Genomic DNA, 6,031 nt, shown 5'->3' with positions numbered 1-6,031 from the left:
ATACCTGATTTACAATTGCTCATTTTCCAAATAAAAGGAAATCCTTTCTACAATGTAGACAACTACTTTGTAGAGTCAGTTTTGAATCCTGCAAACTGTTGGACTGTCATCCATTTGTTTTTTAAATAGTATTTTTGTTTCACAGTATGGCTATTAGTTGGGGTTTTTTCCTTATTTGAGCAGTTGTGGGATTTTTGGGGGGCGGGCGGGTGGGGGGGGAGAGCAATGATATGGATAAATCCATTACACTAATGTTAAGTACTGATGGGAACAATACTTGATTGTTTGAAAACAGTGTCTCACCAGCGTGAATAGAATCAGCTACATGATAAAATTAGTCCTAATACATTTCAAACTCAGACTGAGTTTCATGGGGTGAACAGTTATTGATATGAAGGTGCTTTTTGTGATGACTGATGGCTTTGATTACGACTTAGCTGAGTGGCTGGATGGGCTATTTTTGAGTAATTATGCAAGGTAGCCTTTACATCAAACAAAATTTCTTTTACATGGTCTCTACCCAAAATAGAAATTTCCTGTCTCTCTCAAAAGACACAGTGGCCTAGTGGTTTGTGAGGACACTATGTTAATTTGTCTGTGTTTGTCTATTAAGCAAGAGATAGAACTTGTAGAGTTAAGGTATTTTAAAAGTTGCATGATGACACCTTGACAGCGTATTAAAAACGGTGAAACAAGTAACCCACTGTGCAGGCTGTTACCTTAGGATAAGGTAACCCTCTTCCCCTTCTGCTGGGGGAGGTGGAAGCTGTTGAGCCTTCTGTTTTTTTAGTAAGGCCTTATGCTAGTGTAAGTGGCTAAACTAAAGTTGTGCGGGGAAAGCAGTGCATGGAAGCTAGCTATCCACTAAAAATTGCCTTAGTTGAAGAGGGCAGCCCGGGCAGCAAGGCCAGCAGGCTTCTTCTGCTTCGTTTCATCAGGCAGGAGTTCGTTACCGTTCTACCTGAAGTGCCTTTCAGAGCTGCATTGAATTTGCTGTCCCTATTAGATTAAAAAAAACCTTCATCTGAAACCACTTCTGATTGTTGTTAGTGAGACAAAATCCTCTTCTAGAGACGCTAGAACGAGGAAACTCCTGTTAAGCTGCCAGTTAATTGGGTTTCTTCACTTTGTTTTGCTCTGTCCAATTATCTGGACCAGAAGCTCCCCTTGAAGCCATTAGCATGTGTGCATTAATGGCAAAATCGGTCCCTAGAGTGGGTACCGGTGGTGTCTTACCAACGTCTTTCCCCGTGTTTCCGGGGAAGTTCTGTGACTTAAGTGGTGTTAAGGAATTATTGCCATTTTCATCCAGCAGGTGCAGCTGGTGGACACTGCGCTGAGTTGCTGTATGCAAGGGTGCAGGGCCAGTGGAATTGCGTTGTTGGCCTTACTAGTGAAATTACGCTAAAGCCTGGAATGTAATTAATGCAGCTTTGTGAAAGGTTAAGTGGGAGATTACATTACCTTTTCCCGAGAGTGCTTCGCAAAAATATCAAATGAACTGAATGAAGGTGCTTCTTTAATGTTAAGCAGATTTTTGTTACTTTGCCTATTGTCCTTTTTGTCTTTTGAGGCTTTGGGTTTGGTTTTCTCTCTTTTTTTTTTTTTTTGAACTCCTGTCACCAGCATACCATAATACATGTTTTAATGTCATAGCCTTATACTTGAGTCACAAATACTTGTGTTCTTTCTACATCTAAAATTTCTAGTCATGATGAGAGAGAAATCTATTCATGTGGTAGTGAGATACCTATTCTACATTGCCTGCTTCCTCTCCTGTCCCTATTTACAGCTTCATCCTGTTGAACAGGGATCAGGTGTTATGAGTGGTGGTATTTGTATAGAGCAGTTGACAGCAATTAAATATTTGTCCAAAACTTTGCTTGGAGTTAGATAAACTCTAAACTTCATACGTTATAGCAAGGTGGAATGCATGTTCAGGTTTGGAGCTGTTCTGCACCAAACTGAAAATTGAGGGGAAAAGTCAAGAGAAGTGAGAGAAGGATCCTGAATGAATCTGAACTCTGTTAATGTGACGTGTCTTCAAAGACTGACCTGTATAAGCAGCAATCAGTTACATGGCCAACACAGAGTTGCCTCTTATGACCTCATTTTAGCTGTTTAGAACCTGCCGCTGTAGGAATTTTTTTTTTTTTTTTTTTTTTTGCTTGGAACCAGGGAATTCTTACTGCAGAATGTGTATTAATCCTGGGGAGCATATGGTGGAAGAATGTCAATGACAGGGGAACAGAATTTGAAAGATTGTGAATAAATACTCCTCTCTCAACTGGAGTGTTAGGCCCTGCTGAATACCAAAGGGGAGACCTTGCAAAATAAAATCTGTCTGCCTTTCATGCACCGGCAAGAGAGGGATGATTCTTAAAGCTTTTTTTTTTTTAATTATTTCAGACAATGGCTGGGGTTTATGACAGATGAAGCAAGAAAGAGAAATGTCCTTTGGTTTGGGGGAGATAAGTGAATGTGGGTTTCATGTGTTTCTAGTGCGTTTTTAGAGAATAAATTTTAAGCATTGATTTACAAGCTTTTGCTGTATCAATGGAATGGAAAAGGGACACAGTTCGGAAGTGTTCTGTTGTAGAAGACTTTATGCTGCAAGGGAAACTTTAACCCAACTCCTGAGGCACAATAATTTATGCCAGCATGGATTTGCTGCAGACTTCATTTACTGAATGTTTTACAGCATACACTTTAATTTCAGCTAACTGTTGTTAGGACTGATTGGTTCTCCTATTAATCCTGACCAAACTTTACTTTTTCCTCTTAAGATATGTGTTTGAAACACAATTAACTAGGATATGGCTAACGAAGTTATAAAACCTGTTTCCTTTTTTGTTGTTGTTGTTGTTGTTGTAGGGATGGGAAAAATCACAGCTGGTACTAGGATGTGTTGTCAGGTTTTGATTTTCTACCCATAACATCATTATTTCAAATTAATTTTTAATTTCTCCCTTTTAAATAGTGAAACGTAATGAATAATTTCAAGCCTCTTTATTTATGACATTATTGTGATTTTTTTTTTTTTATTACAGTACTAAAAACTAATGAAAAAGGATCCTCTTATTAGGTGGAGTAGACCTTGCATTTATTTTTTTTTTCCTGCAATGTATGAAGTATTGTACCAGAGTATTAAATGAAATGTAATATTTTATTGAAAATTCTCTATCCTTTAAAAGGAATACATTTAGGATGTCATCAATTTGATGTGAATCATGTAAATGTTGATAATGCGCTGTTTATTATACATCTAGTGTTTCAAAAGACTCACTTACTGCCTTTTGCCCACATACATTCTGTAGACCATTTACAATTGTCAAAATGTGACATTAAAATAATAGTTCACGTATAGAAATATTGGTGGTTGTCCATTGTTTTCTGTGCTGGTATTTATGGGTCTTAGTTCAGCTGCTCTGCTAGCTGCATTGTGATTTTTATTGCTGAGAAGCTATATTATCAGAAATAAAAGCATATCTGTAAACATCAGAACTTAAAAAAAAAAAAAAGGGAAAAAATAATAATAATAAAAAAAAGAAATAAAAGTCATTTTCTTAAGACGGTTTGTCAGTTACTCTGTTCTCCAGCCTGCAGTCAGAAAAGATGCTGTTGTATGAGCACCCATCTTCAAGTCTAGACGATAGTGTTTCCAAGTTGTACCGCTGAGCCCCCCGTGGGACGAGATGCTGTTGAAGAGAGCAGCTGCCCTTCCTGAGAGCCAGTGGAGCAAAACTCTTATTTAATATGATGAATAAGAGCTTTTATCTTTGTGTTCTTACTGTCTGCTGCCAGCTGGCTGCCCCATGGGAGATTCTCCGTGCTGTCCACGTCCTGCCTCTCCAGTTAGCCCTCGATGGCTCTGGTCCTGGGGGTCCTGCGCTTGTGTCCCTGCTGCCTTCTGCTTTCTCTTTCCTGCTCCACCTTCAGGTAATTGACCCTCGTCGTTTCTTTCCTGATTTTTGAACTTGATGTGGAGTATTGTGTGCAATCAATAACTCTTAATTGGGGAAAGGAAGGACAATCCTGTTCTTTTTCTGTCCACATCACACTTAGCTGCAACCAGTTCTTCTGGGGTGAGGGAGAAAGAAGCTGTTGCTCTCACTCCTGCTGCTCCTTCCTTCCAGATCTTTCATCTCTTGCACCATTTGTCTTTGGGGCTCTGCTGTTTCCTGAGATGCTTTTATGCCAGCACCATGCAGTGACTCAAAAGAGAGACTGGTGCTTTGAGAAGGAGCTGTGTTACACCCCAGGCTCCTGTCTGCCAGCTGCTGCTCCCATACTTCAAAAGCTATCAAACTTTCTGACTCTGTAGCACTTGGAGCTAGATGCTTCCAAAAATGTAATGTCCTACCTCTTCTCCAGGCAGAAGAGCGTACACGTGCCCCTAAGTATTGCGTATCAGTCTAATTTTAGGTCCACTAATAACTGCTTTTTCTGTTTTAAAGCCCTTGGGAATGTTCCCAGTAGGCATGTCACTGCTGTTACTGATTCCCAGAAACTAGACAGCCTGAGAGACTTCACTAACATATGAAGGGTTTTTAAATTCAAGGAAAGGTTCCACTAGGCATTAGCTCTCCCCTCGATCCTGCTTTCGGGGCCAAGTGATAAAAACGCAGCTGAGCCATCCTGCGACTTTTTAGGAAATAAACGCTGCGTGTTGTAACAAGACAATATGAGCAGTGCCTGTTGAACACAGAGCAAATACCAGCTGAATTTGTAGTAAAACAAGTTTAATCTCAAGGTGATGGCAGAGCATAGAGATAATCTACTGAAATGCCAGGAAGGAGGCAAAGCCCAGTATTTGAGGCCTCTGCAGATTCACGTACAAGCTGAACTCGGATGAGGACAGCAGCTATATAGAGCAGCCTGGTTTTAAGGCGATTATCCTGCAGAGTAAGATTGTTGTTGTTTATGAATGCATCTAACAGTTTGCATCCATCTCTGCGCATAGCAACGGGTTTATAATCTGCTTCAGGGTTGGGGGGGACGGACACAACTGGTCCAGTCTGAGAACTTTGGCAAAGATTAATAAGCAATAGTGATGTGGTGACACTTAAAGCCCCCCCCGCCCGGCTTTCTCCCAGGCGGCCGTCTTGCATTTTTGCTTGTCCTGTGTGGGGAAGTACGAATAGAATTTATTCTCACAGCGTTCTTGGTGTTTATGCAAACCAAGATGATTGGATATTGTTCAAGGACAAGTTTGTTATCTCCATAAAACCTTGAAACTTCGGCTGACTTTTCTTCAGCACAAATTCCAATGCTGTTAGTGTTTACGTTAGGTGAATTCTGAAACATGCCTCCTGTTCTATGGCAAGGCGTATACATCCTACCGCTCTTCTGATCCTGTAACAAGAAGAGCTGAATGGGTCGGGAAGAATGAAGGTGTCCTTCAATCAACCTAGTTGCTGTTCCCAAAGCGGACGTTTTTCCAGTGCATCTCTCTTGGCAGAGCTGGTATACGTCGGGTTCCGTTTTCAGGGTAGCAGTTCGTGTTTCACATCCCTGTGTATTGCACCGGGTTGTGCTCTTTAAGCCTTCACGTGCTAGTCCCTTCGCTTGGGATCACCCTTCAGCCCATCGCACGGCGCTTGTGCTTCATGTCTCTGAAATCTTCCTTTGCCTTGAGCTGGGGCCTGAGGCTCAAATGTGTACCTGTTATTTTCTCTTTTTCTTATGTAATGGTTGGGAGGTGCCTTCAAAGGACTCTCGGTATGCTGATCGCTTCCTCTTTTCCCCGCGGAGTAAGACAGCGTAACAATTCATAGATCATAAATGTTTGATTTGAGAAAAAAAAAAAAAAACAGCTCTCCCAATGAATGCCTCCGAGTGTTGGAGGGGCCGCTACATTTTTAGTGTGCATCATCTTGACAACTCGCTGTTTTTCTTGACTGTGTGCGTGTTTGCTCTTAATGGAGGAAAGATCTTTGGATTCTTGTGCTGGTGCTTTTCTCCGTTTCCTTATTTGTGTCATTGGATGTGAAACGGGAGGGGGAGGAACTCCCTAGCCTCTTGTGCTGGA

This window comes from Phaethon aethereus (assembly GCF_964289735.1).
Source record: "Phaethon aethereus genome assembly, chromosome: 17".
Classification (NCBI taxonomy): domain Eukaryota; kingdom Metazoa; phylum Chordata; class Aves; order Phaethontiformes; family Phaethontidae; genus Phaethon; species Phaethon aethereus.
Note: the sequence above shows the minus strand (reverse complement) of the source record.